The following is a 14,151-nucleotide window of genomic DNA, read 5'->3' as shown; positions in this document are numbered from 1 at the left end:
GCTGGAGACCTACATGAGGACATTGCAAGAAGGAAGATGTTCCCTTCTTTGCCTGCCTGCCTGCCTTGTGGGATTTAGTCACTGCTAGATCCTTGGACTCCCTTTCACAGCTGATGCTGACCATTGTTGGGGAGTTAGAATATAGACTGTAATCAACAAATTCTCTTACAGTATAAGGACTACCCATATGTGCTATGACCCTAGAGAACCTTGACTAATACACCTGAGTATTCTGTATATTTTTTTGGTAATAGCCACATGTTAGTGAGTATATATCATGCATGTCCTTTTGGGTCTGAGTTACCTCACTAAGGATGATATTTTCTAGTTACATCCATTTGCCTGCCATTTTTCTGAAGTCATTGTTCTATCCATTTGCCTGCAAAACTCAGGCTGCCCTCATTCTTAATACCTGAGTAGTATTCCATTGGGTAAATGAACCACATCTTCTGTATCCATCCTTCTGTTGTGATACATCCTTCTGTTGCTGATCTGGGTTGTTTCCAGCTTCTGGTTATAACAAACAAGGCCACAATGAACATAGTGGAACAAGCACTCCTGTGTCGTGGGGGGAATATGATACAGTTGGATCTTCAGGTCAATCTATTTCCAATTTTTTGAGGTATCTCCAGATTGATTTCCAAAGAGTTTGTACCAGTTTGCAATCCCACCAGCATTGTAGGAGTGTTCCTCATTCTCCATGTCCTTGACAACATGTGCTGTCACCTGAGGTTGTGATATTAGCCATTTTAGCCACTCTGATTCCTGTAATGTGGAATCACAGGGACAATTTCATTTGCATTTTTCTAATCACTGAGAACTTTGAACATGTTTTTAAGTGCTTCTCATCCACTCAAGTTTCCTCTGTTGTGAATTCATTAGTTTTTGATTGTATATATATATATATATATATATATATATATATATATATAATGTATGTATATATATGCCCTATATTGGATGTGGGGTTAATGAAGATTTTTTTCCCAATCTGTAGGTTGCTGATTTTTTATATTGACTATGTCCTTTGCCTTACAGAAGCTATCCAGTTTTATGAGGTCCCATTTATCAATTCTTCTTAGAGTGTAAGCCATTGGAGTTCTGTTTATGAAATGTCCCCATGTGCCCATTAGTTCAATGCTCTTTCCTATTTTCTCTTCTACTAGATTCACTGTGTCTGGTTTTATGCTGACGTTCTTGATCCACTTAGACTTGAGATTTGTGCAAAGTGACAGATATAGATTTATTTTCCTGTTTGTATATAGAGATTACCATTTAGACATGTACCATTTGTTGATGATGCTTTCTTTTTTCCATTGTTTATTTTTGACTTCTTCATCAATGATCAAATGTCTTAAGTAGGTGTTTTTATTTCTGGGTCATAAATTCTATTTCATTGACCAACATGTCTGTCTCTGTACCAATATCATGCAGTTATTATTCCTGTTGCTCTGTAATATAGCTTGAAGTCAGGGATGGTGATTCTCCCAGAAGTTCTTTTATTGTTAAGAATTTCTCTCTCTCTCTTTCTCTCTCTCTCTCTCTCTCTCTCTCTCTCTCTCTCTCTCTCTCTCTTTGCTTTTCAGATGAATTTGAGAATTTCTCTTTCCATGTCTTTGAAGAATTGGGTTGGGATTTTGGTGGGAATTTCAGTGAATTGTAAGTTTTCTTTAGTAGGATGGCCACTTTTAGAATCTGCCGATCCATGTGCATATAGATCGCTCCATCTTCTGAGATCTTCTTTGATTTCTTTCTTGAGAGACTTGAAGTTCTTGTCGTACTGATGTCGCACCCACTTTTTCTGTTAGAATACATCAGGATACTTTATATTATTGGTGGCTAATGTGAATGGATTTACTTCCCTAATTTCTTGATCAGAATCTTTATTATTTTTGATAAAGGAAGGATACTGATTTGTTTGAATTAAATTTTATATCCAGCAGCTTTGCTAAAGTTGTTTATCAAGTTCTATGGTAGAATTTTGGGCGTTGCTTGTATATAGTTTCATACTATCTGCAAATAGTGATACCTTGATTTCTTCTTTGTCAATTTGTATCCAATTGGCCTCCTTTTATTGTCTTACTATTCTTGCTAAAGCCTCTAGTACAATATTGAATTGCCAGTTACCCTATGTGCAGTGGAACTCCTGGGCTATCTTCAGGCTGTATGTCTTCAAGGGAGCAAATTAGCAATCTGACCCAGCAGAAGGCACAAGCCAAAAAAGGAGTAAAATATGGGGGCAAGGGTTTTGGAGGGTTATGGGTCGTGAGCATCCTGGGCTCCCAGCCATAATTATTCTTAAAAATTTGAAAACCATGAGGCTACCTTCTAGAATATTTTAGTTCCTTTATGATTCCTACTGGTTGATAGACCCATTCAAGGAACCACAGTGGCTATAGTAAGGTGGGACTCGGGGATACATTCATATTTGGCTAGGACACAGAATTGGTAACAGCAACCATATATGGAAGACCCATCTAAATATGACAGTAGCAGCTTACTATACAAAGGAAAACTTAAATAGTATAATTCCACATGCTAGGATCCCAGTACAAAAACAATCAAAGTACGTAAGATAAAAAGAATGAAATACTTCTAGAAATAAACAATCATCTCATGATAGGACCATTAAAAGGCACTTTAGAAACAAAAAGGACCATAGAAAGAATCAACAGAACCAAAAGTTGGTTCTTTGAGAAAATCAACAAGATAGATAACCCCTTAGCCAGACTAACGAGAGGACACAGAGAGTGTGTCCAAATTAACAAAATCAGAAATGAAAAGGGAGACATAACAACAGATTCAGAGGAAATTCAAAAAATCATCAGATCTTACTATAAAAACCTATATTCAACAAAACTTGAAAATCTTCAGGAAATGGACAATTTCCTAGACAGATACCAGGTACCGAAGTTAAATCAGGAACAGATAAACCAGATAAACAACCCCATAACTCCTAAGGAAATAGAAGCAGTCATTAAAGGTCTCCCAACCAAAAAGAGCCCAGGTCCAGACGGGTTTAGTGCAGAATTCTATCAAACCTTCATAGAAGACCTCATACCAATATTATCCAAACTATTCCACAAAATTGAAACAGATGGATCACTACCGAATACCTTCTACGAAACCACAATTACTCTTATACCTAAAACACACAAAGACACAACAAAGAAAGAGAACTTCAGACCAATTTGCCTTATGAATATCGACGCAAAAATACTCAACAAAATTCTGGCAAACCGAATCCAAGAGCACATCAAAACAATCATCCACCATGACCAAGTAGGCTTCATCCCAGGCATGCAGGGATGGTTTAATATACGGAAAACCATTAACGTGATCCATTATATAAACAAACTGAAAGAACAAAACCACATGATCATTTCATTAGACGCTAAGAAAGCATTTGACAAAATTCAACACTCCTTCATGATAAGTCCTGGATACAATAGGAATTCAAGGCCCATACCTGAACATAGTAAAAGCCATATACAGCAAACCAGTTGCTAACATTAAACTAAATGGAGAGAAACTCGAAGCAATCCCACTAAAATCAGGGACTAGACAATGCTGCCCACTCTCTCCATACTTATTCAATATAGTTCTTGAAGTTCTAGCCAGAGCAATCAGACAACAAAAGGAGGTCAAGGGGATACAGATCTGAAAAGAAGAAGTCAAAATATCACTATTTACAGATGATATGATAGTATATTAAAGTGATCCCAAACGTTCCACCAGAGAACTACTAAAGCTGATAAACAACTTCAGCAAAGTGGCTAGGTATAAAATTAACTCACATAAATCAGTTGCCTTCCTCTATACAAAAGAGAAACAAGCCGAGAAAGAAATTAGGGAAACGACACCCTTCATAATAGACCCAAATAATATAAAGTACCTCGGAGTGACTTTAACAAAGCAAGTAAAAGATCTGTACAATAAGAACTTCAAGACACTGAAGAAGGAAACTGAAGAAGACCTCAGAAGATGGAAAGATCTCCCATGCTCATGGATTGGCAGGATTAATATAGTAAAAATGGCCATTTTACCAAAAGCAATCTACAGATTCAATGCAATCCCCATCCAAATACCAATCCAATTCTTCAAAGAGTTAGACAGAACAATTTGCAAATTCATCTGGAATAACAAAAAACCCAGGATAGCTAAAGCTATCCTCAACAATAAAAGGACTTCAGGGGGAATCACTATCCCTGAACTCAAGCAGTATTACAGAGCAATAGTGATAAAAACTGCATGGTATTGGTACAGAGACAGACAGATAGACCAATGGAATAGAATTGAAGACCCAGAAATGAACCCACACACCTATGGTCACTTGATTTTTGACAAAGGAGCCAAAACCATCCAATGGAAAAAAGATAGTATTTTCAGCAAATGGTGCTGGTTCAACTGGAGGTCAACATGTAGAAGAATGAAGATTGATCCATGCTTATCACCCTGTACAAAGCTTAAGTCCAAGTGGATCAAGGACCTCCACATCAAACCAGACACACTCAAACTAATAGAAGAAAAACTAGGGAAGCATGTGGAACACATGGGCACTGGAAAAAATTTCCTAAACAAAACACCAATGGCTTACGCTCTAAGATCAAGAATCGACAAATGGGATCTCATAAAACTGCAAAGCTTCTGTAAGGCAAAGGACACTGTGGTTAGGACAAAACGACAACCAACAGATTGGGAAAAGATCTTTACCAATCCTACAACAGATAGAGGCCTTATATCCAAAATATACAAAGAACTCAAGAAGTTAGACCGCAGGGAAACAAATAACCCTATTAAAAAATGGGGTTCAGAGCTAAACAAAGAATTCACAGCTGAGGAATGCCGAATGGCTGAGAAACAACTAAAGAAATGTTCAACATCTTTAGTCATAAGGGAAATGCAAATCAAAACAAACCTGAGATTTCACCTCACACCAGTGAGAATGGCTATGATCAAAAACTCAGGGGACAACAGATTCTGGCGTGGATGTAGAGAAAGAAGAACACTCCTCCATTGTTGGTAGGATTGCAAACTGGTACAACCATTCTGGAAATCAGTCTGGAGGTTCCTCAAAAAATTGGACATTGAACTGCCTGAGGATCCAGCTATACCTCTCTTGGGCATATACCCAAAAGATGCCCCAACATATAAAAAAGACACGTGCTCCACTATGTTCATTGCAGCCTTATTTATAATAGCCAGAAGCTGGAAAGAACCCAGATGCCCTTCAACAGAGGAATGGATACAGAAAATGTGGTACATCTACACAATGGAATATTACTCAACTATCAAAAACAACGACTTTATGAAATTCGTAGGCAAATGGTTGGAACTGGAAAATATCATCCTGAGTGAGCTAACCCAATCACAGAAAGACATACATGGTATGTACTCATTGATAAGTGGCTATTAGCCCAAATGCTTGAATTACCCTAGATACCTAGAACAAATGAAACTCAAGACGGATGATCAAAATGTGAATGCTTCACTCCTTCTTTAAAAGGGGAACAAGAATAACCTTGGCAGGGAATAGAGAGGCAAAGATTAAAACAGAGAATGAAGGAACACCCATTCAGAGCCTGCCCCACATGAGGCCCATTCATATACAGCCATCCAATTAGACAAGATGGATGAAGCAAAGAAGTGCAGACCGACAGGAGCCGGATGTAGATCGCTCCTGAGAGACACAGCCAGAATACAGCATATACAGAGGCGAATGCCAGCAGCAAACCACTGAACTGAGAATAGGACCCCCGTTGAAGGAATCAGAGAAAGAACTGGAAGATCTTGAAGGGGCTCGAGACCCCATATGTACAACAATGCTAAGCAACCAGAGCTTCCAGGGACTAAGCCACTACCTAAAGACTATACATGGACTGACCCTGGACTCTGACCTCATAGGTAGCAATGAATATCCTAGTAAGAGCACCAGTGGAAGGAGAAGCCCTGGGTCCTGCTAAGACTGAACCCCCAGTGACCTAGACTGTTGGGGGGAGGGCGGCAATGGGGGGATGTTTGGGAGGGGAACACCCATAAGGAAGGGGAGGGGGGAGGGGGATGTTCGCCCGGATACCGGGAAAGGGAATAACACTCGAAATGTATATAAGAAATACCTAAGTTAATAAAAAAAAAGGAAAAAAAAAGAAAAAAAGGCACTTTAGGTAATGAACAAGAAAAGGACTTAAAAATAGCAATTATCAGCATGTTCAAATACTTCAAAATATAGAATACAATATGAATAAAGAACTCAATGAAGATTGTGAAAACACAGTGAATTTTACCATGAAAACAATTCAAGACATAAATGGGAAATTTAACAAAGAAATAAAATCACAAAAGGAAAATTAAATTGAACTCAAGATATTAAACATAAGCCTCAGAAGTATTCCTTATCAATAAATACTAGACATAGAAGAAAGAATCACAGTTATTGAATTCAAGGTGAAAAGAAATGGGAAGACCAATCAAAGAAAATGTTAACTTTTAAAAATTCCAAGCACAAAACATCCAGGAAATCCACATTATTATTATTATTAACAGACCAAACCTATAGAAAATAGGTATTTTTGAAAGGAGAATAAACCCAGGTCAAATGCATATTATCTTTTAAGCATCATAGAAGAAAAATTTCCCAATCTAAGGAAAGAAATCCCTATCATGGCACAAGAAAAAATACTTCAGATAGAGGGAACCAGAAGAAAATCCTTGTGATACATAATCATACAACTTAATGTATAGAGCAAAGAACACATATTAAAAGTTACAGGAAGAAAAGACCAAGTGACACATAGAGGCAGGCCTAACAGAGTAATTTTTGACTTTTCAGTGGAGATTCTGAACTAAACATGTTCAAGATAGATGTTTTATAAGTTTCTATATGTGGGAAAATTCTGCTAACTAAAGTCAAAATCTACCATGACTGGATAGCTCCTGAGCTCAGAGAAATAGGGAAGACTTTCTTTGGCAGGGCTTTTCCTTCTCTGATCTTGTCTGGGGAATTTTAAGGCCTTCAACTACTCTATTTGAAGAATGAAACATAGACATCATTGGATTACAGGGTGAATTTTCTTTCTTCTAATAATTATCCAGTCAACTATCACCTGAGATTCCTAAACTGTTTTACCATATTAATGAAGCATTTCAGTACCCTAAACCCTCAGCCTATGACCTGTGTTCATCCTGGATTTTCCTATCCTCAGTCCCCACAAACTTTATAAGCCTTGAATCACCACAAGTAAATTTGATTTACCTCCTTATAGGCAGTCACATTGTAGTTATTCACTGTATATGTGCCCATCGCCTTCTGAACTCCACATTGGTAGTCTCTGCTTCCTTTGTCTGCATGGACAGTATTGGCCCATGATCCAGAAGAACAGAAAAGATCACAGCTGGCACCCAACATGGGACTTAAATTCTATCCTCTGGAACAGCTTGGCATAGTTCTTTTATGTCTGCTGCTGGGAGAAGATACCAGATCATCAGGTATTGTCTTGTTAAATGCAGATTAACAGGAAAGTTCGCTACTCACCCTGATTTATTTCATAGTGGTGGGGTGTCATCTTACCCTTCACCTATATGCCAAAAATTTCAGCCCAGATTAATGTACCTAACAAAGCAATCTATCCAAATTGACAGATAACAAAAGACATCCTAGGACAAAAACAAATTTTAACCAATTTTCTCCACTAATTGAATTATACAGAAGGAAATAAAAGAAATGTATTAGTCTGAGGAGGTTAATCACATCCAACAGACACAAAGAATAATTAATCTCAGAACAGTCAGTCAAAAATGGATAACCCATACCAAAACCAAACCAACCAACCAACCAAAACCCAAAACACTGTTCACTAACATTACCCATATTCATCATTTCAATTCACAAGACAGGGAGAAAGAGAGAAAGACAGAGACAGAGACAGAGACAGAGAAATACAGAGAGACAGGGAGGCAGAGGCAGAGACAGAGACAGACTGGATAACAAAGCAGAACACGTCTCTCCAATATATGCAGAAAACATAACTCATCATCAAACAAGGACATCAGTCACCTCAGCTCAAAAGTATGGGAAAAGATGGTTCAAACAAATAGAGTCAACAATCAATCTGGCGCATCTATTTTAATATCTGACAAAATATATTTCGACCTAAAACTATTCAGAAGAAATAAGGATGGGTACTACATACTTACAAAAGAAAAAATTCCTCTAAGAAAACACTGAAATTCTAAATATCTATACACCAAACATAAGGGACCCAAGTTCACAAAAGAATCACTGCTACAGCTTAAATCACATATTGATCCTGGCACAGCAACAGAGGGTCACATCAATATCCCACTACTGCCAATAAACAAGCCACCAAGATAAAATCTAAACAGAGAAAGGCTGGTGCTAACATATTTTATAAACCAAAAAGATCTGACAGATATTTAAAGAACATTTTGCCCAAACACAGACGAAACACTTACTTTCAGCACTGCACAGAACATTCTGTAAGATTGCCCATGTACTCAGACACAGAGCAAGTCTCAGCACATATAAGAAAATTGAAATAAATCCCTACATCCTACCAGATCATCAGAGATTAAAGTTTTGGATATCAGCAACAGAAAGCTAAATCACAAACGCAAACACGTGAATGTTGAACATTTATTACTGAATGAAAAATTGGCTAAGACATATCATGAAATAAATTCAAATCTTTTTAGAAATGAATGAAAATGAAACACAGCATACTCAAATCTACAGAGAAGGTAATTCTGAGAGGCAAGTTCATAGCACTAAGTGCCTACACCAATAAAACAGAAGCGATGTCATGTTAGCGACACAAAGTTCTAAAAATTAAAAGGAAATGATTATTCAGAAAATGTAGGTATGAAAAAGTATTAAACTCAGAGGTTAAAAGGAAACAGAAACAAACAAAGAAAACATACAAAGGATGAGTAAAACAAAGTGTTCAAACTGTTGGTTTCTTTGAGAAAATCAAGAATACTGACAAACCCTTAAATTAACCAAAAGATAGACAGAAAAATTTAAAATTATAAAATTAGAGATGACCATAAAGACATTGCAATGGATAGTGAGGGAATTTGTGGGATTAAAAGATAAACATTAAAAGTACGTTTTCTGCCAAACTGAAAAATGAATTTCTTTTCTTTTGTTTTCTTTCTTTCTTTCTTGTTTTTTGGAGCTGAGGACCGAACCCAGGGCCTTGCACTTGCTAGGCAAGTGCTCTACCACTGAGCTAAATACCCAACCCCGGATGAATTTCTTAATGTAAAAAATATTCCTATGTTAAAGAAAGATGGAAGAAGTAATTAAAATAGATGCATAAACCCTAGTGAAATAGAAGCAGCAATTTAAAATTTCTCAATGTTTCAGATGAACTCAGCTCAGAATTCAATGTTTAAAGAAAAATTAACAGCAATACTCCTCAAATTATTCTCCAAAACGTAAACTGGAGGAACATTGTTTAATTCATTTTACAAAACCATAATTATTGTGAAAACCATGCAATAATTATTGTGAAAGTGAAACCATACAATGTCTCAACACAAAATCAAGATGTGAAAAGTCTACAATGACTTCAAAGTTTGAGTGAGGATAAGTCTATCAAGGTCATTCATGCCTATCATTGGATCAAGTACTGGTGACTGTCAGTCTGAAATATTAGCTCTTTATAAGAGCTCTTACTCTGTTATGAACAAAGTATATGTCTACAGAGTATATTGTCAACAAGAATATAATATAGCAAATAAGACAGCATAATAGGAAAGCCATACTAATTTTCAGACATTTTCTGAAATTTCTCAACCTCTAACCCTTACCTAATTCAATTACTGTGACTCTATTTCTTTCTTTCTTCCTTCCTTTCTTCCTTCCTTCCTCCCTTCCTTCCTTCCTTCCTTCCTTCCTTCCTTTCTTTCTTTCTTTCTTTCTTTCCTTCCTTCTTTCTTTCTTTGATGCTTGGTGTGTTATTTCCACTTTGAGTGCTAATTATAGGCAACAGAGAATAACACTGTTTAATGGATATTAAAGGAAAACTGGCAATTCTTTTTCACAGTATACAGGGGTGATAATATCAAATTCAAAGGCTTAATCTGAATGATTTCATTCACTGAAAGGGTTTTTCGTGTTTGTTTTTATTTTTTATTGTATTTTTTATTTACATTTCAAATGTTATCCCCTTTCCTTGTTTCCTGTCTATAAACCTCCTATCCTATTTCCCCTCCCCCTTCTTCAATTAGGGTTTTTTTCCCACCCATCCATCCACCCCTTCCCACCTTAATTCACGATCAAGAGAAGAAAATTATACTCAAATATAAAGCCGAAATGCTGAGGTCACCCTGTATGCCAAGTTTGAATACTAACGTAGTGCAGCATAATTAAATTGGTAAATTATGGTAGTATATTTTGACTGGGTATAGATCACTGATAAGATGTATACATAGATAGCATGGTACTTTGCAAAAAATGTTATGTTGAATCTCAAGTACCATGAAATAAAGTAATTAATATAGCCTTCCCTTCTCTTAATAGTATAAATTTTTCTCTGTTGTAGGAGGGAAAAATCATGCATTGTAAATAAAGATGGCATACATAAGAGCAGAGTCTATTTTTTATTAAAAAAGAAGCTGAGAAGACAATACAAGACTTCCTTTTAAAGTCAGAATTGAAATATAGTGTTGTTAACTTATGCTATAGAAGAGATCGAATGTAACTGCTAAATATTTAATGTTTAACAAGTATGTTTATTTCACTATATTAAGACATATATAATTCATATGATCCAAGCAGACAAAATAAATCATTTAATAATCAAAAGAAATGCTTCAAGTTATAATTAAATTTGAAAGCTGGTTGCAAATACATGACGTCTGCTTGTAATAGTATCCACTTTACAGAAACTTATTCTCCTCTGGGTATTAAACAGTTGTCTTTAATACATTCTAGTTTTTCAGTTCCTTACTTAGTGTGCAGGTGATTGCTACTTATATAAGAAAATTTCAAACTGTACATGAAACTTAAACTGAATATTCCTGTATAGATATTTCTTTCCCATTTTACTAAAAAGCAATTTTATGATGAGTTCATTGTAATTTTGCATTAATTTTTAAGATGAATTGGATTACACAAAAGTCCTTAAAAGTAAGAAGGCCAATTCTCTGAAGAATATGTAAGTTCTATCTGCATCCAGAAAGAGTATTTCCTGCCCCAAAATGTGTCCTACTAATTGTCATGTCTTATGGATTTTGAGATTTTTCAGCTGCTATAATTTCTTAAATTCATTCCTTGAAGAAGGTTCTCCTGAAAACCAACTCATACTTCATCCTCTAGTTTCTACCACTGCTAATAACTCTATGATTTCTTAAAGGGTAAACTACAAGTGTGACCAAATAGGATATAAAAAATGTTTCAAAATTTTGTAGGACTTTTTCTGATTCATATAGACCATAATCAGAGAAAATAGTTGAAAGAATAAAAATTGGTTCAGGTTGAATTTATCAATGTAAAACCAGCAAAGAACAATTGATTATTAACTCAAGGTTACAGGTGGAGAATTTAGAAAGGATTAAAATAATATATATGTGCTTGGCTTAAACAGAGAAAAAGGTAGCCTACCATAAATACAACTGAAATATTGATACTGCATTTGTATGTTGTAGTGGAAGGCAGGATAAAAAATGAAAATAAATGTATACTTATTATATAACAATAGCTAAAATTGTGAGGCAGTTCATAGACTTCTTTAACAATAACTTTGGTTTCTGTAGATGAGGAATTATGATAGAAAATTCTGCTAATGCATTTGAAAACCAAAAGTAAAGTAGTAATCTTAAGCAGGATATATAACAATGGGGCAGAATATAATTGCCAAATAATAGAAAACAGAATCACAAGAGTACCTGACACAGCAGTATGTACAGACAAGCAACTATGGTGTCCATAGACCTGGAACACATGACAAGAAAGGTTACTGAATTCCCACTTGCCCTATGTCAGTAGACATATTCCGGACTTAACTGATAGAAATTTAACTTGTACAGTTAAGACAGGAATGTGACATTTGCAGTAGTTTAAAATGTCCTATGAAATTTATGTGTCGAAACAGATCTCCAATATAATAGTGTTAAGAGCTGAGATTTTTAGGGGATGATTAAATCATGAAAGGGTTTAATGACCTTTTAAATAGGAAGTTCATCCCCTTCTATTTCTTCTATCATGACAAGGTATCTAGAAAGTATAAGATATAAGAAGCAAGCCCTTATTAGACTCCAGATTTGTTAGCATTTTTATCTTGGCTATCCTAGGATCCAACATTGAAAGAAATAAATTTATTTTATTTATACATTACTCAGTCTGTTATATTTTATTAAAACTCAGTAATGGTCTAAAATATTACTTCAATTAATTCTTATGTTTCATATCATTCAGGATACCTTGAAAGTAAGAGAGACAATATCTTCTTTTTGAAAAATCTGAAGATTTGGAAAATTTGTATATTTAATCATTCTCTTAACCTAAGGCTTTTTACTACAGTTACAGTATTGTGGAAAATAAGACTCTTTATTGAACACTCTATATCAGCTCTGAACTGATACTAGTTGTAAGAAAACCAAAGTATCGCTAAGAGATACAGATTATGATTTTATGTAGCCAGATGATACCTAGATTTTACCTTACTATTTTAGCACGGAGTGGTTACAATAGTTGCAGGAACTGATCTTAAAATGTTTAATCAAAATAGACAATATCAGTGTCTATAAGAATGGCACATTCCTTTTCTGACCTCTTGAGATGAGATTTAAATGAAAGAAAAATTCAAGTAGAAGCCAATGTACAATTCTATATTTAGGAAAACAGAGGACAAATAGCAATACTCTTTCCCTGGATTGAATGCAGAGACTAATGCTTTCATAAAGGCTTGATAGTTTCAGGGATGGTGATTCTCACCACATCTCCATTCAACTCATCTATTTGTCCTGGGCAGAAAGAGAATGTATCTTGGAGACTAACAGTAGTTTATAATAAACAAAACCAGATGGTAACTTCAACTCCAGCTGCTGCACCAGATGTGGTTTAATTGCTTGAGCAAATTAACATATCATTTTTATTAGTATGTGACTTTTGATGTGACAAATGTTTTTTTTTCCTTCAGTATTTACTAACCAAGCCCAACAGAAGTTGCTTGTTTTAAACTGTCAAAGCAACATTTGTTACGCTACTTTAGGGATATATGAACTCTTAACCTTGGTCATTATTTAATCTGCAGAAACTTTGATCTACATTTTCTTCCACACATAGGTGACATTGTGCTGACTGGACTTATTAAACACAAATTTCGAACTCCTCTACATTTCTTTAATCATGTGTGTCAGAGAGTGTAGTTTATACTGAACAAAAATTCATAGATTTTCCAACTCTGTAATTTCTAGAACCAAACAGGTGTTTATGTGTGTGGATGTGGGGATTATGTTCAGTTATTAATTCCCAGGTAGAGGGGAAAATTATTTAATCAAATATTTCCTAAAAATACTATCTGTGTACCTTTTGAGGTTTGGAAGGATGGGGTTTTACCATTATTTGACACTTTACTCAAAACTTCTTTTTGAGTAAGTTAAAATGTTGCTAGTTTAGAATAAAACTCAGACCAAGAGTTTCAATAATAGGGACAGTCTTCCTCTGCTAGACAATACTGAAGAATAAAACATGAGCACACCTGCATACACACACACACACACACACACACACACACACACACACACACACACACACACACACACACATGCACATTAGCTTATACACTAGGTGCTGGTTAGTCCAACAATGGCTGTTCGAATGCTGGAGACATTAAGGTGGACAATAAGAAATGTTCTTGGCCAAAGATGCAATATATCTCAACAGTCAAAATTTAATGTGAAAAGCCTAGAAAAATCTCTGTAAAGCTGTAGAGATTGCTTTGCAAAGTGGAAACACCTAGACTTCAGTGTCAGCAGACAATCTTAGCATCAGGTTAGAAGCAAAACAAAATATGGTGTGTGCATCCTACTTTGTCCTCTGACCTCTCTCCCTAGGTTGAGGATGTGTGATGTTGGAATGTGTCATGGACTTGAAGATCATGTGTTTCTTACCCAATTTATCACTTT

The sequence above is a fragment of the Rattus norvegicus genome, chromosome X, assembly GCF_021556685.1.
Source record: "Rattus norvegicus strain SHRSP/BbbUtx chromosome X, alternate assembly SHRSP_T2T, whole genome shotgun sequence".
Lineage (NCBI taxonomy): Eukaryota > Metazoa > Chordata > Mammalia > Rodentia > Muridae > Rattus > Rattus norvegicus.
This window is presented reverse-complemented; position numbering follows the sequence as displayed.